Consider the following 24,289-nt stretch of genomic DNA (forward strand, 5'->3'; position numbering starts at 1 on the left):
CTTTCAGACGGCGCTTGGGGTTATACCAGAGGCACTTGTCCACAGTTCGGCAGAGTCTCTTGCGGAAGCCTGGAACAAGGCTGCAGCGGAGGCTCTTGACCGGATTGCGCCTTTGCGACCTCTCCGTGGCGCTAGACCCCGTAGAGCTCCATGGTTCAACGAGGAGCTCCGGGAGTTGAAATGCCAGAAGAGACGTCTAGAGAAGCGATGGAGGAGGAGTAGGTCTGAGTCTGATCGAACACTTGTAAGAGCTTTTATTAAGACTTACAAAGTGGCGCTCAAGGCGGCAAGATGCATGTACCATGCCGCCTTGATTGCATCAGCGGAATTCCGCCCGGCCGTTCTGTTTAGGGTGACCCGCTCCCTTCTTAATCAGGGGGGAGTTGGGGAGCCCTTGCAGAGCAGTGCCAAAGATTTTAACACATTTTTCGCTGATAAAATCGCTCAGATCCGGGCCGATCTCGACTCCAATTGGGAAAGAGAGTCGACTGACAATGAGTCAGTCGAGGTGACTGGGACACGTACTTGTCCACCTCTCTGGGAAGAGTTTGATCTGGTGACACCTGATGAAGTGGACAAGGCCATTGGATCTGTGAGTTCCGCCACCTGCTTACTGGATCCGTGTCCCTCCTGGTTGGTCTCGGCCAGCAGGGAGGTGACACAGAGCTGGGTCCAGGAGATTACCAACGCTTCCTTGAGGAGGGGAGTTTTTTCAACCCTCTATAAAGAGGCGCTCGTGCGCCCCCTCCTCAAGAAGCCTTCCCTGGACCGAGCCGTACTTAATAACTATCGCCCTGTCTCCAACCTTCCCTTTATGAGGAAGGTTGTTGAGAAGGTGGTGGCACTCCAGCTCCAACGGTCCTTGGAAGAAGCCGATTATCTAGGTCCCCAGCAGTCGGGTTTCAGACCCGGTTACAGCACGGAAACTGCTTTGGTCGCGTTGATGGATGATCTCTGACGGGCCCGGGACAGCGGTTTATCCTCTGTCCTGGTGTTCCTTGACCTCTCAGCGGCTTTCGATACCATTGACCATGGTATCCTTCTGCACCGGCTGGAGGGGTTGGGAGTGGGGGGCACTGTTCTTCAGTGGTTCTCCTCCTACCTCTCCGGCCGGTCACAGTCGGTGTTAGTGGGGGGTCAGAGGTCGACTCCGAGGTCTCTCCCTTGTGGGGTGCCTCAGGGGTCGGTCCTCTCCCCCCTGCTATTTAATATCTACATGAAACCACTGGGTGAGATCATCCGAGGGCATGGGGTGAGGTATCATCAGTACGCTGATGATACCCAGCTTTACATCTCCACCCCATGTCCAGTCAACAAAGCAGCGGAAGTGATGTGCCGGTGTCTGGAGGCTGTTGGGGCCTGGATGGGTGTCAACAGACTCAAACTCAACCCTGATAAGACGGAGTGGCTGTGGGTTCTGCCTCCCAAGGACAATTCCATCTGTACGTCCATTACCCTGGGGGGGGGGAATTATTGACCCCCTCAGAGAGGGTCCGCAACTTGGGCGTCCTCCTCGATCCACAGCTCACATTAGAGAACCATCTTTCAGCTGTGGCGAGGGGGGCGTTTGCCCAGGTTCGCCTGGTGTACCAGTTGCGGCCCTATCTGGACCGGGACTCATTGCTCACAGTCACTCATGCCCTCATCACCTCATGGTTCGACTACTGTAACACTCTCTACATGGGGCTACCTTTGAAAAATGTTCGGAAACTTCAGATCGTGCAGAATGCAGCTGCGAGAGCAGTCATGGGCCTACCTAGGTATGCCCATGTTTTGCCATCACTCCGCAGTCTGCATTGGTTGCCAATCAATTTCCGGTCACAATTCAAATTGTTGGTTATGACCTTTAAAGCCCTTCATGGCATTGGACCAGAATACCTCTGAGACCGCCTCCTGCCGCACGAATCCCAGCGACCGATTAGGTCCCACAGAGTGGGCCTTCTCCGGGTCCCGTCAACTAAACAATGTCGGTTGGCGGGCCCCAGGGGAAGAGCCTTCTCTGTGGCAGCCCCGACTCTCTGGAACCAACTCCCCCCGGAGATTAGAACTGCCCCTACTCTCCCTGCCTTCCGTAAAGTTCTTAAAACCCATCTTTGCCGTCAGGCATGGGGGAACTGAAACATTTCCCCCGGGCATGTATAATTTATGTATGGTATGCTTGTGTGTGTGTTTGTTAGTATACTGGGGTTCTCTTTTAAACTTTTTTAAATATTTAAATTTATTTGGATTTGTTACAATTTGTTTATACCTTGTTGTGAGCCGCCCCGAGTCCGCGGAGATTTGCACTGCCCCCACCCTCCTTGCCTTCCATAAAAGTTTAAAGACCTATTTATGTCACCAGGCATAGGGCCATTAGATCCTAGCTCCCTGGCCGATGAATGTAGTATGATTTACTGTGTGAATGGCAATGAATGATTTTAAATCTTATTATTAAAGTTTTGTAATTATATTATTATTATTTTTAGATATGTATATGATATATTGTTTTTGATATGTTGTGAGCCACCCCAAGTCCTCGGAGAAGGGTGGCATAAAAATCCAATAGATAGATAGATAGATAGATAGATAGATAGATAGATAGATAGATAGATAGATAGATAGATAGATAAATGTTGGAGATAAAGGAATGGGTTTGGGTAATTTTAGAGTAGATCCATTGAATCAATAAAATCTCAGTTCCTAAATTCTATGGATTTTACCACATAATGATCATAATTTCATTTCAGCCAGCATAATGTATATTATTTTTAATCAGGAATTGTGACAATGAACCACAAATGTTGATTCATTCCAAGATTTATTTGCAATTAATACATCAATTGTTCTGAAATTTTCAATGATTTGCTACATTAAAAAAATCTCTCTACTTATTTTACAGTTGCACGATCTGTTGTATTTTTGCTACATTGGATTTCTAACCAGCCTCACAACAGATAATGGTTATGATGTTTGGCTTGGAAATAGCAGAGGAAACACCTGGTTTTCAAATCATAAGACACTGAAGCCATGGCAGAAGGAATTCTGGAGCTTTAGATAAGAAAATCTAAAAAGGATATCAGTCTAGATTAGATTCTCAGTTGAGGGTATTGATCTGGTAGTACTAGTTCCACAAGGTCTGTAGTCTTGCATCCTATTTTCTCCTAAAATTTCACAAGGGCCGTCGGCTACTTACCGGGCTGGCGGTGTTTGCGGTGTGGGCGGGGGAAGGAGGCCGCCATTTTGGGGGCGGAGTCTGTGGCCCCACATCAGCACCGGGGGCCGCAGTGACGTCAGAGCGGTGCACGGGGCACCGATTGGACGAGGGGCGGCAAGGGAGGCACCCTATATAAGGGGCCTCCTCGTGGTGCCGTTCCTCTTTGACTCTGCCAAACGGAGACGGCAGGCAGCAATGTTGCGCAAGATCGGAGCCCCGAGGCTGAAGAGGACAACGGATGGTGCCATCGGACTGAGGACTTCAGCGAAAGAACATAAAAGGAGTCAGGCTTGTCTGGTGGGGGGGCAGTCTGCACGTAGGGGAGAGCCGAGTGGACGTGGGGCTGCTGCTGCTATGACACAGGGAGGCAAAGGGCGGGCAGAGGCCCAGGAGGCTGAAGGGGAGGGGGTAGAGGCTGCAAGGATCTCGCCCCCCAGTGAGCCCTGCCGTACGGGGTGGAAGAGGGCCCCCACGAGGGCCTGGCTGGAGGCCTCCATGGCCACGAGGGTGAAGAAGTCGAGGAGGCCTGGGGAGGATGTTGGCTCCAGGGCTGGATGGGGTCTTAGGGGCCGGGCCCCGGGCGGTAGGGGCTGGCTGGGAAGGTGAGAGACAGGGGTCCGGGTCGGGCCAACCCATGGGGGCTGCATGGAGGGGTTGCCGGGGCGTCGGGGCCTGATGAGGGAGGGCTCAGCGGCTTGGAGCTCAGTGCTTTGGAAGATGGGGCCCCTACAGGGAGGGCCCCCAGGCAGGAGGGAAGCAGGGATAACAGTCTTTTGGTGCCTACCCGGTTGTTATCTGCTTTGCTTCAGAAGCTGGACAAGAGGCCTGTGAAGAGGAGCAGGGCCCCACACGATGGGGCCACGGGCACCATGAGCACAGAGGATGTGCAGAGCTCTTCTGAATCGGCTGACCGGTCACAGAGGGAGAGCATGGAGTGATGCACTAAGAGGAGGTGCAAGAGACAACGTGAGAGCAGGCCAGCTTCGTGCTTTGAGGATGCTGACGACGACTCCTCTCATTGGGGTGATTGCCCTGTGCCTAAACACCGTTGGTCCCATCCAAGAGGACTGCACGGCAGGCAACAGGCCAGTAAAATTAGAGCACACAGGGTACACAGGGCCTTGCGCACACACACAGCATCACAGGTGTGGGGGAGAGGGCGCAGACGGGTGTTGGCAAAATGGGGCAGCAAGAGAAGGGACACGTCAAGGGACAGTTATGAGGCATCCGGGACGGAGTCCACTGATCCATACGAGGGTGATAGTGATAACCCCTTCGCACCCGGTCTCCCAGACACTCCTTTGAGTATGCACATGTCACAGGCCCTCAAGAGGAAGATTTGGCGTTGATATTTTCAGTATATTGCTACCAGAGAAGTCCAAAAAGGACAACGATAAGGATGATAAGAAGGGGTCTGGAGAATCAAAGGACACCAAGATGGACAAGGGTATATTGGCATGAGCATATGCCTTTTTGGCTTATCATTCGGTGGTGGTAGAGGATGATGTACATAAGACGCATGAGCTCATCCTTTACATGAACATGATTCTGAGGGCCTACCAGGAGTTTGGGGGAGAGGCATGGAAGCAGTATGACGAGACATTCTGTAGATTCGCTGCACATAATAGGTCATGGCCGTGGGACATGAAACACAATGACCTATGGCTTCAGGCCACACAAAAAGCGATGACCCTGGCGAGCGGGCGTACGCCCACTGGTCACTTACTGCTTACTCAGGGGAAGGAGGCTACCCTCCCTCACTCGTTTGTGGGTTCGATGACCCAGAGTCAGGGCCAGTGCAATGGGACAGGTCTGGCATTTCGGAACTCAGCATACTGTTATGAGTATGGAGCAAGGGGGGCCTGCACATGGGCGGTTTGTCAACTTTTTCACGCCTGCACGTTGTGCAGTAGAAAGCACCCCACCTCCTCATGTTACAGGGCCGGGTGTGTGTGCCCACAAGGAGGCTGGTAGCCTCCCTAAGCCCCAGCTGGGAGGAGCTCAGAGTAAGGGGCCCAACCCCATTAGGTTGGATAGGTTACAGGATAGACTTACTGGTTATCGACCCAGGAAAGGTGCAGAGTTTTTGTATAAAGGTTTTTCTGAAGGCTTTAGGATTTCATATGTCAGGCCTAGGAAAGCCAGCTTGGCGGACAATTTGAAGTCTGTGTCGGGCATGGGGCCCATGGTACACGAAAAAATTATGAAGGAAGTGCGGGAAGGCCGGGCGGTGGGTCCCTTTGCCGAGCCCCCTCTAACCTCCTTGCGAGTGTCCCCCTTGGGGGGGGTGCCCAAGAGAACAGCCAGGGAGTTTAGGCTCATACATCATCTGTCCTTCCCCCTGGGGGAGTCAATAAATGACCACATCCCGGAAGAGTTGTGCTCAGTGCGCTACACACCTTTCGAGGCAGCGGTATCAATGGTTCGGGATTGTGGAGTAGGGGCGCTGATGGGAAAATGTGATATTAAGTTGGCTTTTTGCCTCTTGCCGGTTCACCCCGACAATTTTGACCTCTTAGGTTTCCGGTTCGAGGGTGGCTTTTTCATAGACAGGGCCCTACCGATGGGTTGTTCAGTATCATACTCGTTGTTTGAGAAATTTAGCTCATTTCTGGAATGGGCCCATGTAACGGGCATGGGGAGTAGGTCAGTGGTGCACTATCTCGATGATTTCCTGTTTGCGGGGCCAGAGGGCACCGGTGAATGTGAATGGGGCATGCTAGGATTTCAAGAGTTATGTATAGATTTAGGCGTGCCGCTGGCCCATGAGAAGACCGAAGGGCCCATCACCAGGCTTACCTTCTTGGGTGTTGAAGTCGATTCGGTAGCACAAACATGTAGGCTACCTGAGGAAAAGTTGGCAAGGCTTAAGGAGGCGGTGGTGGGGGTGCTGGCTGCCAGGAGGGTGACCCTCAAGCAGGTGCAGGAGCTAGCTGGCTTGTTGAACTTTACATGCCGCGTGATAGCGCCAGGAAGGGCATTTATGCACAGGCTTTATGGGGCTACGGTCAGCCTGACCAAGCCGCACCACCGGATTCGCTTGACAGATAGCGTTAGGAAGGATCTGGGAGTGTGGCAGCGATTTTTGGCTACATACAATGGGGTGTCGTTTTGGAGACAGGATATGCTCTTGAAGGGAGACATGTAGATGAAGTCTGATGCGGCTGGGGCGGCAGGTTTCAGCGTCATATGGAAGAATAGGTGGTGTCGAGCTGACTGGCCACAAGAGTGGCGGGTGACAGCAGTGTGCCGGGATCTTACATTCTTGGAGTTGTTCCCAATCATAGTGGCCATCGAGCTGTGGGCCCCTAGCTTTGTGGGTAAGACGGTGCATTTTTGGTGTGATAACATGGCCGTGGTGCATGTAGTGAACACACTGTCATCAAGGAATGAGCGGGTGATGGGGCTGGTGCAGCATATGGTGATGAAATGCCTGGCGAGCAATATGCTTTTTCGCGTGCATCACATCCCAGGGATTAGGAATGGGGTGGCTGATGCACTATCACAGGGGCAGTTGGCTAGGTTCCGGCTGCTTGCCCCACAGGCCGAGGAGCACCCGGAGGCAGTCCCACAACATCTGTGGCAGATTGGAGGGCCGACATAAGCAAGGCACTGGATATGTCCATAGCGGCAAGCACCAGGAGGTCCTACCAGCAGGCATGTAGGGAATTTTGGGCTTTCTGACAACAAAGGGGATATGAACAGCATTGGCCGGTGGAACATCTGCTGGAGTTTTGTGTGCTTAACAAGCAGCAGGGGCTGGCAGCCTGCACCATTCGGGGCAAACTGGCAGGATTAGCTTTTATAGCTAAGTCAAGGGGGTTCCCCGACTCAACGGGCGATTTCAGGGTTAGGAAGGCACTGGAGGGTTGGCTCAGGGAGAAGGGTCAGGTCCAGAGTGACAGCAGGCGCCCCCTCAAGCTAGCCCATCTCATAGGTCTGTGGGGCCTGTAGGACAGGCTTTGCCAGTCAGATTATGAGGCAGCACTTTATCATGCGGCTGCGGTGACTATGTTTTTAGGGGCTTTCCGTGTCAGCGAGGTGCTGGCGGCATCTAGGTCAGACAGCTCTGGCTGGGCCCTGATGAATAAGGATATTAGGTTCGGGCAGGGTACAGTGTACCTGCGGTTGAGACGCTCCAAGACTGACCAAAGAGGTTGGGGTGTGACAGTTAGGCTTTCACAGACTAACAAGAAAGTGTGCCCCATGGGCACACTCTCAGCGTACTAGGCCCTTAGGGGCAGAGAGCAGGGCTCACTGTTTTGTCATTGCTCTGGGTGGCCGCTCACCAGATACCAGTTTTGGGCAGTGGCTTCTAGGGCCTTGTCACAGCTGGGCTTGGACCCCAGGCTGTATGGAACTCACTCCTTCAGGATTGGCGCAGCTTCCCTTGCAGCAGAGGAAGGCTTCAGCCCACAGGACATATGAGCTGTGGGCAGGTGGAGATCAGCGGACTTCCGGACATATATCCACCCCTACGTGAGTAGGGCAGGAAGGGGTGCAGCCTGCGCCATTTCTTCTGATGCTGCTTTGTTTCCTCCCTTTCTTTAGATGGCAAACTTGATGCACGGTGTGAGATACTGATCTGCGGTCACAGCATGGTGTTCTGGGTGGAAAGGAGGGCCCAGAAGATGTCACCCAGCACTCAGCTGGAATTGCGCCGGCAGGCGAAGGTCCAGTGGCTGGGCCGTAGGGGCCTACGATGGTTTGAGTTGCTCCCACTGTTATTTGACAGTGGGAGAGTACACGGAGTGCCAGGATTGTTGGTCTTACATGTGGGAGGGAATGATCTGGGAACAATGACAGGTGTTGAATTGCTGTGGCAAATTTGGGATGGCTTACAGGTGAATTTGGGATGGCTTACCGAGGCGGTGCTGGAGGCAGGTCAAAGACCCAAAAGTGGTGGATAGAGCCAGGAAGAGAGTCAACAGAGCAGTGAGGAAATGGGTGCTTCAGGCGGGGGGTGGAGTGGTAGATCACCCCGATATTAGAGCATCCCATTTAAAATTATATAGAGGGGACGGGGTACACTTGACAGATGAGGGGAATGACAAAGTTATAGCAGACCTGCAGAGTGCCTGCACATATATGTGCAGGTGGGGGAGCAGGGGGAATAAATTTATAATTTCACCCCCTCTTTTGGCTGAAAGGGGGCAGAAATGGGCATAAGCAGCAACTGTGTGATCTCCTTTAGGGGCACCTCTAGTGAGGGGAGGGGCGATCTTCTCGTATTACAGAGCTCAACCGGCTTGGATATAGGAAGGGGGTCGCACCTGGGGCTCACTGGCTGGGGCTTACCAGAGACCAGGGGCAAGCCATCCCACATGCCATGGGGGCGTGGCATGGGGTAGGGGGCAGGGGTAAGGTTACCACTTCCCTACGCCCAGGCAAGGAGCTTTCGCCCGACAGTTGCTCAGAAGAGGTTGGTGACAGTTGACTCTGCCCCCATTTTGACTTATGCACCCCTGCAGGTCACGTGATTTAATTGGTTAATTAATTAATTGATATTAATTTAATAAAGTGACCCCATTATACCCAAACCTGCTGTGTCCGAGTGTTACTCCACCTTCGCCGCAACAACTTGATCTTGATTTCCCTCTTCTAAAATCCTTCTTATAGTTGCACGAATACCTTTGTGGCTTTTACCCTGTGATCCTTTCCATGTGATCAACTGAGATAATTTCTGAGCAAGATGACCTAGGTTGGCATTTATAAAGCAATGTGTGTGCTTTCTTCTTTCCTAGTTTTCATGAGGTGGGATACTATGACATTCCAGCAGTCATAAATTTTATGCTGAACAAAACCAAACAGCAGCAGCTTTATTATGTGGGCCATTCAGAAGGCACAACTGCTGGTAAGTTATAGAGGCAAATCTATGAGCAGGGATGAATAGGAAAAACGAATGCAGTCTATGCGTTGCAGTTGTGCAACTTGTAGTGAACAATTTGAGAATTCATCTCTCTTGTCAGGTAGTTTATGGAGATTAAGTCAGGAAGAATTGAACAAATCAACTTCTGGATTCCTATTATTCATGAGGCACTAATATAATAATAATAATAATAATAATAATAATAATAATAATAATAATAATAATTTATTGGATTTGTATGCCGCCCCTCTCCGTAGACTCAAAATATTCAGTTCATCTAACCCAGTCCTTCCCCTCTAAGAATTTTCTGCAATTAGCCATTCTACACTCTACACAAATGGTTCCCAACCTTTTTTGGCCATGCTCCACCTAAGCATCTCTAAATCCTGATGACATATAATTATTACTATTCAAAAAAGTGAACTCGTACTTATGTGGTTAATGAGTCTGTCATCTACGCCTTTATAACAGTCTCATTTGGTCTGCAACCCAACAAGACAGACACTGATTTTAGAGGATAATTGGAACTGTAGAAAAAACAATTGCTACCAACCTCCCATCCATGGACAATCTATATACTACACCAGTCAAAAAGAGAGCTGTGAAAATATTTAAAACATCCTTCGCTTAATTTACGAATAATAAAATTGTCATGAGCAAAAGGGGATTTGTAGTCTATGACACATACACACACCCTATTCGCACACTCGGTTTGAACTTGCAGCTAAATGGGGAGATGTTTTGGTAGTTCAGAAGGTGGAGGTGAATCACATAGGCCTGGCAAGGTCTATGCATGCATGGCCCAGCCCAGTGGTGGGTTCCTACCGGAATGGTCCAGAACACTGCAACAGTAGAAACCTACTGATGACACAATTTTTGGTGACCCCCCCCCCTGGCATCTCTGTGTCAGAAGAAGTCCTCCTGCCTGCCCTCATCTTAATGCCGACCTTTATTCTTCGTCCAAAGCAGAGCTGAGAAGCTGCTTCTCAGGAGACGCCAGAAATTTTTTTCCAAAAATTGCATCATCAGTGGATTCCTACCATTGTGGCACTCTGGACTGCACCAGTAGGAACCGACCACTCGCCCAGCCCCAGATACTTCTGAGATGAAAAGTCTTGTAAAACATGGCCTGTGTTGTGTCCAGAGGACAGTTAGGCATTGTACCCGCCCCATAGTCCTTGGGCGGGAAAATGCTATGATGTGATTGGTTGGCAGCCCGGCATATATATAGCTGCTGGGCACGGCCATGTTGTCTTTGATTGGAGTTCTGTAACCGTTATCCATTGTTAATAAAAGAACCGTTACTCACCCTAAGAGTGCAGTCCTTCTTCCAGCAAGGATCTAACATTTGGCGACAAGGAAACGGGCACCAGAGACGAGGTAACCAGGGAATTCCCTCAGCAGCTTTCCAGGGCACCACACCTAGCCAGGCAGAACCGAGGGAAACCCCCGATCTTTCCCAATGCCCACGTGTTGCCGCACTGCCCCCGAGCTCATCAACTGCTTGGTAGCCTAGGGAATCCCCCTTGTCTTCACCCCCGAGCCTCCCAGCTGCTCGGTGGCCACCGGAGTTGAGCCACCCACATTGCCACTCCGCCGCCAGACTCCTCATTGCTCCACCGAGGAAAGCCCCTCACGTTTTGCCACCCATGCTGCTGCCCCGCTGCCGCCTAACTCAGCTGCTGGGCAGCCAAAGAACTCTGTTGGGCCGCCCACGTTGCCGCCGCGCTGCCAGGCTCCTTGGGCCGAAGGCAGCCTCACTTGCCGCCCGTACTGCTGCCACACTGCTGCCGAGCTCAGCTGTTCGGTGGCCAAAGAACTCCTCTGTGGGACCGCCCGTCAGGCCGCCCACGTTGCCGTCGCGCCGCCGGGCTCCTTGGCGGCCGAAGGAAGTTTTCGTTTAACTGCCGGTGTTGCTGCCATGCTGCCGCTGAGCTCAGCTGCTCGGCGGCCGAAGAAGCCCTCTGCCGGGCGGGCCACCCACGTTGCCGCCTGCCGCCACGCCGGGCTTCGCAGTGCCTCTTGCCGCCCGTGCTGCTGGCGGCCGAAGATATCCCTTGGGCCGCTCACGTTGCCGCCAAGGGAAGTCCCCTCACTCTACTGCTGCCGCCAGGCTCAGCTGTTTAGCGGCCACCGAAGCCAGCCGCCCATGCTGCCACAGCGCCGCCAAGTGGCGGCCCAGTAAAAAAAAATAACACCACCACCACCACCTCCGAGTTTCCACCTGCTGGGCAGCCACAGGAACCTCTGGCAGCCAAACAACCACCAGGCCTTAAGTGTACCAACCAAAGACCTTCATCACCAGTATGGCGAGCCACGGGGCATTTCCTGCTTCCTTCGATCTATTTGACCCCGGTAACGACACCTGGGAAAGTTTCCTCGACCGTTTTGAATGCTACCTCAAAGCGCAAGATCTTACCGAACTGTCAGAAGCTCGCCGTACGGCATGCTTTTTGAATGCCTGTGGCAAACCCATGTTCCGCATGGTACGCGCACTTGTAGCACCACAGGTGGTCTATGAGGTTCCTTGGGATGAGTTGATGGACAAACTTAAAAAACATTATGCTCCTGCTCCATCTTTCATTTCATGCCGTTTTCATTTCCGTCGTCGCATCCAGGCAGAGGGGGAGTCAATCACTCAATACGTGGCTGCCCTCCGGGATGCAGTGCGGGACTGTGGTTTCAAAAATCTGGAATGTTCCCTGTTGGAACAGCTGGTTTGCGGGGTGCGAGACCTTCAACTTCAGCACCGCCTCCTAGCCCACTCCAAGCTCACCCTAACCATAGCCATTGATGACGCCTGTGCTGCGGAGACGTCCTTTCACCCGTCCGCTGACATCCAACGCCGTATTCCAGAAACAGTGAAATCTCCTCCACAACCAAGCATTCACGCGACAACCTGCTCTCCTACGGACAACACCAACCAAGGTGAAACAGTCGCTCGACTTCGTACCACCAGCAACCGCCGTCGCACACCAACCCATGGAACCAACCAGAGGACCACACCGACACCACGGCCGTCTTACCTACCGTGCCCCAGCTGCGGAGATCCACACCCTCGCTCATCCTGCCAATTTTGCACGGCAACCTGTTACAGCTGCGGAAGAGCGGGTCACCAAGCAAGAGTCTGCCGTTCGACTCCCAACCAACCCGCCAACCGTGCCACACCGTCACGCAACACAAACCAACGCCTGCCAGAACGCCGTGGCGACTGCTTCGCCACAAAACATGATCGAGAGCTATTTGATGGAGAAGAAGAAGTATTTTTAGCAGCTGGAGGTGGGACCAAAAAAATCTCTTTGGTTGTAACTATTGAGGGGTCACCCCTAGAAATGGAGGTAGACACCGGGTCTGCCAGAAGTTTAGTTTCCTGGGACACATTTTCGCACCTTGTTGCAGACCCGTCCCAAGCCAAATTGGGCCCAACAAGTGTAAAACTGAGGGACTATCAGGGAAACCTAATTCCAACCAAGGGGGAGGGGAAATTTCATGTTAAAAAAGGGGCATATTCTGGAATCCTCCCATTAATAATTGTAGCTAATCCCCTACCATCTCTTTTGGGGCGGGACTGGTTTACCAAACTAGGGTTGTCTCTCTCGGGAATTCACTCAGTGACCCCTGATGTATATTCTTGTATATTTGATGAGTTTTCTTATGTATTTAGCAACACTTTGGGTTGTTATGTGGGAACACCAATATCCCTTAACCTAGACCCCAAAGTGGTCCCCATTAGACTAAAACCCAGACGAGTTCCTTTTGCACTCAGAAAAAAAGTAGACACAGAGTTGGACAAACTCATCCAGCAGGGGGTTCTAGAGGCCACTGATTATTCCAAATGGGAAACACTGCTGGTAATTCCTGTCAAACCCGATGGGCCTCTCCGCCTATGTGGAGACTATAAGGCGACACTCAATCACGCCCTAAGTTCCAACCCCTATCCGGTACCGGTGGTACAGCACTTGCTTCATTCCCTCGGCCAAGGGTCAATTTTTGCAAAGTTGGATATGGCGCAAGCGTACCAACAACTCCCGGTGGATGATGCCACTGCGGAGGCTCAAACTCTGGTCATCCACCGAGGCGCTTTCCATTGTCGCTGCCTCCAGTTTGGCGTAAGTGTGGCTCCTGGCCTGTTTCAGAACATCATTGAGAGGCTATTATACAGACTACCTGGCATAATGCCATACTTTGATGGCATTTTTATATCAGCCACCTCACAACAACAATTACTCACATGTGTCAGGGGTGTCCTATCCCGTTTTCAAAAGGCAGGCCTTCGCTTAAAACATAGCAAGTGCCACATAGGAGTTCCCCGTGTTGATTTTCTAGGTTACACCATAGACGCTGCCGGCATTCACCCAACACAGGCTAAGATATCAGCTATCAAACAGGCACCTGCACCTGTAAACAAGTCTGAATTACAGGCTTTCTTAGGCCTCCTCAATTTTTACAACACCTTTTTACCACACAAAGCAACCATAGCTGAACCCCTGCATAGACTACAGTAGAACCTCGACATACGAGCTGCTCTATATACGAGCATTTCGAGATGCGAGCTAGGAGGGGAGAGATATTTTGATTCTACTTACGAGCCCAAATTCGGGGTATGAGTGTTCTTTCCGCCGCCGCCAGGCTCCGCCCGGCTGTCATTCTGTAGAGAAGCAAGAAGCGGAGGAAGAGCTGGATGCTGGCGGCGGCGGAGGAAGGCGAATGCGGCTTGGAAGCTGGGAGGGGGGCGGAACGTCTTTGGCCACTTAGCTCTTCCTCCGAAAGGAAAGCGTGGAGGCTGCCTCTCTCCTCCCATATTCCGCCCCCCTCCCAGCTTCCAAGCCGCATTTGCCTTCCTCCACCACCACCAGCCTCCGCCCGGCTGTCATTTTGTAGAGAAGCGAGAAGCGGAGGAAGAGCTGGATGCTGGCGGCAGCGGAGGAAGGCGAATGCGGCTTGGAAGCTGGGAGGGGGGCGGAATATGGGAGGAGAGAGGCAGCCTCCATGCTTTCCTTTCGGAGGAAGAGCTAAGTGGCCAAAGACGTTCCGCCCCCCTCCCAGCTTCCAAGCCGCATTCGCCTTCCTCCGCCACCGCCAGCCGGAGCGAGCTGCTGGGCTGCGCGTGGCGGGAGAAGCCTGGACAACGCCGGAGCGCTGGGCAGCACTACCGCCGCCGCCTCCGCAGGGAGAGGCGGGCATGTGGGCTGGCGGCATTGGGCTTGGTGGAAAGTCCGGGGGCAGCTCCAGCGACTCCCCTCCCTTGGCTGCTGTTGAGGCGGCAGCGGCGTCCGACTCCGGCGCGCGGCTCTTTCTCCATTCTTCTCTTTCCCCCTCTTGGGCTCCGAATGCGGTGGCGGGAAGAGGAAACGAGGTGCAAGGCAGCGTGTCTGCAGGAACGGGTGGTGGGGTGCCGTTGTTGTCCTCACGGCGCAAAGCCACACAGTCCCGGATCGCTTGCTTCCCCGGCCAGCAAGCCGGCTGCCTGGGAAAGCAGCGCATTTGAAAAACGCTTTCCCAGGCAGCCGGCTTGCTGGCCAGGGAAGCAAGCGATCCGGGACTGTGTGGCTTTGCGCCGTGAGGACAACAACGGCGCCCCACCACCCATTCCTGCAGACGCGCTGTCTTGCGCCTTGTTTCCTCTTCCCGCCACCGCATTCGGAGCCCGAGAGGGGGAAAGAGAAGAATGGAGAGCTGCGCGCCAGAGGCGGACGCCGCTGCCGCCTCAACAGCAGCCATGGGAGGGGAGTCGTTGGAGCTGCCCCCGGACTTTCCACCAAGCCCAATGCCGCCAGCCCACATGCCCGCCTCTCCCCGCGGTGGCGGCGGCGGCGGCGGTAGTGCTGCCCATTTTTTTGAGGGGAAAAGACGTCGGCTGAGGGGTGCCCGGTGCTTCCCGGCGAGGAGGAGGAGGAGCTGGGCTCCGGAGGGGCGCACGGGGAAGGGCTTGAGCCGCCGCCTTCTCCTTTCCTGCTGCGTCGGTGGCTTCCCTCGCAAAAGGCTGCGCCCGGTGCCGGCTGTTTGCCCCGCGGCTCTCTCGCCTCAGCGAGGGATAAGCAGCACACGAGGCTGCGGCGAGAAACAACAGCAGCAGGAAAGGAGAAGGCGGCGGCTCAAGCCCTTCCCCGTGTGCCCCTCCGGAGCCCAGCTCCTCCTCCTCCTTACCGGGAAGCACCAGGCACCCCTCAGCCGACGTCTTTTCCCCTCAAAAAAATGAGGCTTTCCGCCTTACGCCCTGCCTGATCCCACACTTTCCACCTGCAAAGATCAGCCTAGAGGCTTCGCCCTTCCCGCCCGCTCCCCCGGGAAAGAAAAAGCAGCCTGGCTTCCTTTTCCCTGGCCCTTACCTTCACAGCTCAGGCTGGACTCCCCGCAGCCGCCGCCGCCGCTACCGCCGCCTCCGCCCTCGGGCTTGCACGCATTAATCGCTTTTCCATTGTTTCCTATGGGAAACAATGTTTCATCATACGAGCTTTTCGACGTACGAGCCTCCTTCCGGCACCAATTAATCTCGTAAGTCGGGGTTCTACTGTACTGGGAAATGACAGACCATGGGTTTGGGGAGACGTAGAACAGGCTTCATTTAAGGCAGTCAAGGACTTGCTGTCATCTGATGCAGTCCTTATCCAATATAATGATCAATGGCCATTGGTACTGCCTGCAGACGCTTCTCCTTATGGCATAGGTGCCATTCTCAGCCACCAATTACCTAATGGTTCCCAAGCCCCCATAGCATATTTCTCACGAACATTGTCCAACACCGAGAGAAATTATAGTCAGACGGACAAGGAGGCCTTAGCCCTTGTCGCATCAGTAAAGAAGTTTCATGACTATTTGTATGGCAGACCCTTTGTTCTGCAAACTGACCACAAACCCCTATTGGGTATAATAGCGGGCACTAAAGAGTCCCCTCAATTCACATCCCCCAGAATGACCAGGTGGTCAGAATTTTTAGCGGCCTATACATACCAGTTGCAATATCGTCCGGGAAAAGACATGGCACACGCAGATGCCCTTAGCCGCTGTCCCCTACCAGTACCAGTTATAGACCCCTCACCTACATCACAGGTCCTCCTTGTAGAGGAACTTCATAACTCATTGTCTGCATCTGACATAGCTGCCCACTCCTCCTCCGATAACACCATTTCTCAAGTCATAGACTGGGTTAAACGCGGATGGCCCACAGGAGTTTTGCCCAGCGGGTTTGCTCCATTTAAAACCCGTCAAAGTGAGTTATCTACGCATAGAGGGTGTTTGCTGTGGGGATCACGAGTCATCATTCCTCCTTCTCTACAGGATGTAGTGTTGCGCCTCCTCCATGAATGCCACCCAGGGATTGTTCGAATGAAGGCCTTGGCTCGCAGCTATGTCTAGTGGCCGGGTTTAGACCAAGCCATCCAGACCTGGGTAGATCGCTGCCCGGAGTGTCAGAAATGACACCTGATGAAGTGGACAAGGCCATTGGAGCTGTGAGTTCTGCCACCTGCTTACTGGATCCGTGTCCCTCTTGGTTGGTTTCGGCCAGTCGAGAGGTGACACGGAGCTGGGTCCAGGAGATTGTCACCGCCTCCTTGGGGAGGGGGTCCTTCCCGGCTCCTTATAAGGAGGCACTTGTGCGCCCCCTCCTCAAGAAGCCTTCCCTGGACCCAGCCGTGCTTAATAACTACCGTCCAGTCTTCAACCTTCCCTTTATGGGGAAGGTTGTTGAGAAGGTGGTGGCGCTCCAACTCCGGCGGTCCTTGGAAGAAGCCGATTATCTAGGTCCCCAGCAATCGGGTTTCAGGCCCGGCTACAGCACGGAAACTGCTTTGGTCGCGTTGATGGATGATCTCTGGCGGGCCCGGGACAGGGGCTTGTCCTCTGTCCTGGTGCTTCTTGACCTCTCAGCGGCTTTCGATACCATCGACCATGGTATCCTTCTGTGCCGACTGGAGGGGTTGGGAGTGGGAGGCACTGTTCTCCAGTGGTTCTCCTCCTACCTCTCCGGTCGGTCACAGTCGGTGTTAGTGGGGGGTCAGAGGTCGACCTCTAGGTTTCTCCCTTGTGGGGTACCTCAGGGGTCGGTCCTCTCCCCCCTGCTATTTAATATCTACATGAAACCGCTGGGTGAGATCATCCAAGGGCATGGGGTGAGGTATCATCAATATGCGGATGATACCCAGTTGTACATCTCCACCCCATGTCCAGTCAGCGAAGCAGTGGAAGTGATGTGCCGGTGCCTGGAGGCTGTTGGGGCCTGGATGGGTGTCAACAAACTCAAACTCAATCCAGACAAGACGGAGTGGCTGTGGGTGTTGCCTCCCAAGGACAATTCCATCTGTCCGTCCATTACCCTGGGGGGGGAACTACTGACCCCCTCAGAGAGGGTGCGCAACTTGGGCGTCCTCCTCGACCCACAGCTGACATTGGAACATCATCTTTCGGCTGTGGTGAGGAGGGCGTTTGCCCAGGTTCGCCTGGTGCACCAGTTGCGGCCCTATTTGGACAGGGAGTCATTGCTCACAGTCACTCATGCCCTTATCACCTCGAGGTTCGATTACTGCAACGCTCTCTACATGGGGCTACCTTTGAAAAGTGTTCGGAAACTTCAGATCGTACAGAACGCAGCCGCGAGAGCTATCGTGGGGCTTCCTAGATTCGCCCACGTTTCTACAACACTCCGTGGCTTGCATTGGCTGCCGATCAGTTTCCGGTCACAATTCAAAGTGTTGGTCATGACCTTTAAAGCCCTACATGGCATTGGACCAGAATACCTCCGGAACCGCCTACTACCGCACGAATCCCAGCGGCCGATAAGGTCCCACAGAGTTGGCCTTCTCCAGGTCCCGTCGACTAAACAATGTCATCTGGCGGGCCCCAGGGGAAGAGCCTTCTCTGTGGCAGCCCCGGCCCTCTGGAATCAACTCCCCCCGGAGATTAGAACTGCTCCCACCCTCCTCGTCTTCCGTAAACTACTTAAGACCCATCTATACCGCCAGGCATGGGGGATTTGAGACACCTTTCCCCCAAGCTTATTATAATTTATGTTTGGTATGTATGTGCTGTTTGGTTTTTTAATTGATAGGGTTTTTTAGTTTTTTCTTAATATTAGATTTGTGCCTGTACAATATTGTTTTATCGCCTGTTGTGAGCCGCCCCGAGTCTTCGGAGAGGGGCGGCATACAAATCTAATAAATTATTATTATTATTATTATTATTATTATTATTATTATTATTATTAACTCCAGGCCCATGCCACCAGAAGCTCCTCCAAGACAGTGGGAAATACCTAGAGGGCCATGGTCCAGAATCCACCTCGACCTGGCCGGCCCTTTCCATGGTCATCAGTTTATGGTACTAGTAGACGCTTATTCAGGCTGGGTAGAAGTAGACATATTACAATCCACGACATCAGAGAGTGTAATTAATGTGTTATCTCATCATTTTTTTACGCATGGGTTACCCGACCAGTTGGTAATCGACAATGGACCCCAGTTCACATCCTCACAATCAGTGTTCTCTCTAAAAATTTTTTGGGGTGGGCGGAAAAGTATAGTGTCTGAGCGGCAGTCCCTTCGGGACTGGGCGACACAGAAATAATAATAAAATTTCCCTCTCGGCTTCTGGGCAGGTTTGGAAAACTCTGAGTTGATGATGATTTTTAAGTGAGCGATTGCTCACCTGCTCAGCTTAGAGGGAACTATGCTCACAATTCCAGGTATTTTTAGCCACATTAGGAATCAGACAAACATTAACAGCCCCTGGCACCCTAGTAGCAACGGCAGGGTAGAACGGGCTGTGAGATCTACTAAAGAGGTCCTCAGCCATCTTAAAGGTTTGGACTGGAGGAACAAAGTAAATCTTTATTTAATAACTCAGCATTCAACTTCCTGCCCCACCACAGGCAGTAGCCCAGCAGAGGCACTTATGGGTCGACGCCTGCGTACTAGGCTGGATAGGATTCACCCCACATATACTCCTAATACAGACAGGGAGACACCAATTGTCACTAGAGCATTTGTCCAGGGAGATCTGGTGTATGCGTGAAATTATGGGGGAGGAGAACGCCGTTGGGAGCCAGGTTGGGTTTCTGAAGTAACAGGCCCTTGCTCTTATAGGGTCCACCTAAGTGACGGAAGGACCTGGCGTCAGCACATAGACCAACTACGCCGCTGAACTTTAGAAGCTGCCACGCCGGTGTCACAAGCACCATCCATTCCGCCAACCTGTACCACACCATCCGATTATACAGAGATCACTTCCTCCCCGGACAATCAATATCAAAGACCAATACTGCAACCTTTACACCAGGAAATACACACAGAAGATCAACCACAACCATTGCCTATAGAAACAGAATCATCCTTGCCCCCATCAGGGGCCGAACCCCGCCGCTCAGCAAGGACACACAAGCGTCCCGCTTATTTAGAGGATTTTGTGTGCACCAACCAGGTGGGAAGGGGTGTTGTGTCCAGAGGACAGTTAGGCATTGTACCCACCCCATAGTCCTTGGGTGGAAAAATGCTATGATGTGATTGGTTGGCAGCCTGGCATATATATAGCTGCCGGGCACGGCCATGTTGTCTTTGATTGGAGTTCTGTAACCGTTATCCATTGTTAATAAAAGAACCGTTACTCACCCTAAGAGTGCAGTCCTTCTTCCAGCAAGGATCTAACAGCCTGGGAAAACACAGGCTAAAAATAATTGTAAATCTAACAATTTCTTACTTAAACTTGGGTACTGGTTCTTTATCCTCACTGTTGGGCTTCTCCCAGCAGCCACCCACTCTGTTTACCATAGAGCAGCTCTCAATGCCACCACTCAGCAGCAAAGCCCACAGTAAAGAGAGACCCATGAGCCTTAGTGGGAACACATCTGCTTAGCTGGCAATTGCTCCCTCTTGCCCCCCAGTTGGGACATCCTTTTCAGAACAGGCCCTAGGAAATGCCCTTCAACAAAGATAACAATAGGTAAATGAAACACAGCTGTTTCTTTAGAAATATATAATAAGAATTAGCAGGCCTTCAAAATTCAGTTAATAGCTTATTTTCAAATTGCCCCATTAAAAAATAAAATTGTCCTCAACATGAGGGGGCCTCATGTTGGAAACTACTGCTCTACACCAGTGGTTCCCAATCTTTTTTTGGCCATGCACTACCTAAGCATATCTAAAATCCTGATGTCCGCTCCCCCACTGAAACATACAATTCTTACTATCCAAAAAGTGAATTCCTACTGATGTGGAAGAAGCGTAAAAGACCATTAACTTAGTTTAAACAATTGCTCTAATTAAACATCAAATTGTCCCCCAGTGGTGCGAGGGCCCCACGTTTGGAACCACTTCTCAATTAGTTTCTTTAATTTCCCCTCCAGGTAGAAGTAAACATTTTGTTGTCCTCCCATCTCTCCATTGGGACAATTGTTTGCAATATTTGGCACATTTTCTCTGAAAAAACTCAAGCAACTTATCAGTGTGATTGGGATGTAATGTGTTTAAGTGACACCTTAATTTATTTGCCTTTATACTGTCCACTGCCAACACTTTTAGACACATACTGGTCTTTCCTCATCTTCCACCATAGTCACAGTAAAGTCAGGCTCTATATACACTTCATCATATTTTCTCATCTTAGCTTTTGGGAGACTTAAGTTTGTCTCATTATCTCCGTCTCTCTCCTCTTTATTTTATTTATTTATTTATTAGATTTGTATACCACCCTTTTCCGAAAATCCATTAAATATTTTTCCATGATGTCTCTAAAGGGTTTGTTCTATGAACTTCATATCTCCTGCTATGTGCTGTGTGCTATTGTATGGTGCAAAAAACTCCTACAAAAAAAAGCACGTTCCCTGGAGTCAGACCTCCCCCCGGCATTGGTCATGACCCCTCAGCTCTACCCCACTATTTCAGAAGTATTGCTCTTTACAAAGATAAACTTAGGACTTTTGCGTGTAAAAAAATGTTTTTGAACAGTTTAAAAGGCCCAGTTTCTTTGCGAAATCTTTTATTTCTTCAGGTTTCATCTCATTCCCTTTTTGGCCAGAACTGGCTGAAAGAATCAAGGTATTTTTTGGAATGGGGCCTTTAATCATATTAACATGTGCTACATCTCCCTTATTAAAAATCAAGCTCCCTCTTCTGTTGTTTTGGGTAAGTCTTTTCGGTTCTGGGCATAGCTTGAAAAGATAAGCAATCAGTTTACTTGTTTATCTATAAGATAGGGAGGCACAAAAAGTACTTCCCTCCCAAAAGCTGTCTGGGAGGGCTTTCAACAGATTAGTCTGATGTTCCAATTGTGCCCTTTCCTGGTTCAGAAGGTAAGACATATGAGAAATGGTTGCAGGAATTAGGTATGGTCAGTGTATAAAAAAGGACTTGTGGTGATATAATAGTAGGACTCCAGAGGTGGGTTCCTACCAGTTTTAACTTGTTCTTTAGAATCATTAGTAACTCAGTGAGGATGTCACAGAGCCAGTTCTGTCGGAGTCTTTGTAGGCCATCTTGGATTTTGCTTCTGTGTATGCGCAGATGCTATTTTTTGCTTCTGCACATGCACATCAGCTATTTTTTATTGCTGTGGGTGCATGCTTGCACAGCGCGACCCTGAGTGAACCAGCAGCAAAAGGATCCAGAATCCACATCTGATTTGAGGAGCTGCTATAAAGAAATGGGCTCAACTTACTTTCAAAAGCACCAAAAGGCAAGATTAGAAGCAATGAATGAAAACTAACTAAGGAGAGAAGCAATCTGGAATTAAGGAGATACTTTCTAACTGGGCACAATTAACTGGTGGAACAGCTTGCCTTCAGAAGTTGTAGGTGCTTTATCACTGGAAGTTTTTAAGTAAAGATTGAACATCAACCTGTCTGAAATGGTACAGGGCCGTGATGGCAAACTTGTGGCACGCATGCCACAGGTGGCATGCATAGCCATATCAGAGAGCACACAATACACTGCCCTATATCAGCTTCAGGGTGCATTTGTGCACATTGGCCAGCTGATTTTCGGCCTTGGGAAAGGCCATTTCACCCTTCAGATGGCAAAAAAAAATGGGTGGTAGGAGCTATCTCCATTTCCCCCTTCCTCAGCAATCTGAGATGCTCCGATCAAGCTTTTCAGAGTGACAGGTCACGTGGAGTGGAGCAGGGGCTGGGCAGGGGCTCTGTGGCCTCAAGATGGGCATCCTACCGAACACTTGTAGTTCTATCGCATTCCTTGGCATTGTGTCCAGAGAAGCCCATTATAAAAGGGGACATTTTTCTTTTAGAACGGGTTCTCTGGACACAAGAGATCTGCCACTGCTGACTCCTTCACTCGCCTCCTTTGCTATACCACTGCCCCTTTAGCTGTGCCTGTCATGGCAGTCTCCCTCCCTCCCTTACTGGGCAAGACTGAGAGCAAATGAGAGGCAGGTGCACACACACACACAAGACTAGCTCAGCTCCTTTGGGCTTGCCTATGGCAATTTAAAATGCACTTCTGCCCACAAGGAAGAGGAACTGAGCATCGATCCCTCCCTCTGCACAGGCAGGAGTAAGTTTTAAAATGCCACTCCTTAGCAACAGATTGTTTTTAGGGAAAAAATAATAAAAAATCATGATATGGTAGCTGAAGTTTATCATATTACATATGTTTTATTAATAATAATTAATTTTGCATGGGCTATATTAAATCAACATTTGTTTTTTATTGTCCATCTTTGGGAATTTCAATCCACATGTAGCATGCAAAGATCCAATTTGTGTATTTCTGAAACTTCTTAGAGTTTCTTCTTACGTTTATGGTAGGAGTAAAGGCTAGGGTTTTCAACAGAGGTGGGGTTGGTGATGATATTTGATTTGTCTTAATTATGTCAGTTCCAATTTATAACAAGTGAGGCCTTAATTAATCATCATGTTTAATACAGAACTCGTGCCAGGCTGGCAGGTACAGGCTTAAAAGCAATAGCAACATACACGGTCTAATATACTACACACAGGCTGAGGCAGGAACCAATCAATACACAGTAACTTTCCTGCTTACAATGTAACTGGGGATACGCGACCTATCAGTACCTTGGATAGGGACGCCAATCGCACGGCTCTAACCGGCCGGCTGTTACTAAGCAAACACAGCACTCTTATCCCCTTGAATAATACATACATAATCCCTCAAATATGCTGGTTTGTGGCGAATTCTCTCCGAGCGCCGAGGCTCGATTGGAGGATCAACTTTAGGCTCGGGGTTAGGTTCCCTTAATTCCATTTCAGGAGCTGGAACGTTCTCTGCCCGTGGAAATGCCGCTAGGGCTGGCTCCTCGGGATTCCTTACTGGGAGACAATGCTCCTGATCATTATTTCCGTAGCTGTCACCCCCTCTGTCCAGACGGATCTGGTCCAGGTGTCTTTTCCAAATCCTGCCATCGGTTAAATCTATTTCGAAAGACCGAGGCCCCAGCTCTCGGCTTACCCTTCCTCTTTCCCAAATCCATCCACCCCCGGAGTACGCGCGCACAAACACGGCATCTCCTACCTTCACCTCTCTTGCTGGGGTTTCTGGCCATGGAACAGTCTGGGAATACCATGGGTGCAACCTGTCTAAAATAATCCGAAGCTTGCGACCCATTAGCAACTCCGCTGGGGTCTTACCCGTAGCCACGCAGGGGGTGGCATGTTGTGCTAACAGTAAATCAGCCAGCCTTGCCTGCCAGGAACCTTGTGGCATCTTTTTGAGGGCATCCTTTACTGACCGAACTGACCGTTCCGCCTGACCATTACTGGCCGGATGCCACGGCGAAGTTAATGCATGTCTGATGCCAGCTGACGCCAAGAATGATTCAAACAGTAGCGCAGTAAACTGCGGGCCGTTGTCCGAGACCAGGAGGTCGGGGAACCCATGCGTGGCAAATAATGTCATTAAGGCATCTATGATGGCCTGGGACTGAGTTGACATCAGGTGCATGACCTCCACCCATTTGGAATGGGCATGTACTATGATTAGGAATGTCTGTCCCATGAAGGGACCAGCTAAATCTATATGTATGCGAGCCCATGGCCCAGCAGGCGGTTCCCATGCTAACGGCTCAGATCGGGGGGGTAATGGACGACTCTCCTGGCATGCAGCACACCCCACCACCCGTTGTTCCACTTCTTTGTCCATACCTGGCCACTAAACGTAATCTTGAGCCAGACTTTTCATGCGTACAATGCCGGGGTGGCCTCTGTGCAGAAGTGCCAACACCTGGCTGCGAAGCCTTCCAGGAATAACCACCCTGCTCCCCCTCAG

General features: G+C 51.2%; 1 pseudogene; it reads left to right on the forward strand.

Annotated features, from left to right (window-relative positions):
- The window catches only part of LOC139168580 (lysosomal acid lipase/cholesteryl ester hydrolase-like), a 35,680-nt pseudogene that overhangs the window by 6,595 nt on the left and 4,796 nt on the right, over nt 1–24,289 (forward strand).

Source organism: Erythrolamprus reginae, chromosome 5, assembly GCF_031021105.1.
Source record: "Erythrolamprus reginae isolate rEryReg1 chromosome 5, rEryReg1.hap1, whole genome shotgun sequence".
NCBI lineage: Eukaryota > Metazoa > Chordata > Lepidosauria > Squamata > Dipsadidae > Erythrolamprus > Erythrolamprus reginae.